This window comes from Penaeus monodon, chromosome 33 (assembly GCF_015228065.2).
Source record: "Penaeus monodon isolate SGIC_2016 chromosome 33, NSTDA_Pmon_1, whole genome shotgun sequence".
Taxonomy (NCBI): domain Eukaryota; kingdom Metazoa; phylum Arthropoda; class Malacostraca; order Decapoda; family Penaeidae; genus Penaeus; species Penaeus monodon.
In genome coordinates this window covers 13,073,256-13,073,789 of record NC_051418.1, presented here as the reverse complement: position 1 = coordinate 13,073,789, position 534 = coordinate 13,073,256, and the positions used below count along the sequence as shown (strand labels likewise).

Sequence of the window (534 nt, the reverse complement as noted above, 5' to 3'; positions counted from 1 at the left end):
GGGAGGGGAAACCTCTACGTTTTCTTTTTCTTTTTTTTAAAGGGGAGATATCCAGTTTTTTTAAGGGGAAACATCCACATTTTCTGTTTATGAAGGGATGACATCCACTTTTTTTTAAAGGGGAAAACCTCTACCTTTTTTTAAGGGGAGATATCCACTTTTTTTTTAAAGGAAACATCCACGTTTTCTTTTTTAATGCGAGATGTCCACTTTTTAAGGTAAAACATTCCTTTTTTTCCAAATAAAACATTCATCTCTTTTAAGGGGAAATCATCTTTTATTTTAAGGGAAAACATCCACATTTTATCTTTTTTTAAGGGAAAACATCCACATTTTATCTTCTCTTTAAGGAAAAACATCCACATTTTATCTTCTCTTTAAGGGAAAACATCCACATTTTATCTTTTTTAAGGAAAACATCCACATTTTATCTTTTTTTTAAGGGAAAAACATCCACATTTTATCTTCTCTTTAAGGGAAATATCCACTTTCTTTCAAGGGGAGGGAGGCTGTGTGGATGTGAAAGTACATTTG

The 534-nt window shown here is 31.8% G+C and overlaps 1 protein-coding gene across 1 annotated transcript in view; it reads left to right on the top strand.

Moving 5' to 3' along the window:
* Positions 1-534, top strand: part of LOC119594255 (protein lava lamp-like) — a gene marked incomplete at its 3' end in the record, with an annotated part of 60,861 nt that overhangs the window by 12,923 nt on the left and 47,404 nt on the right.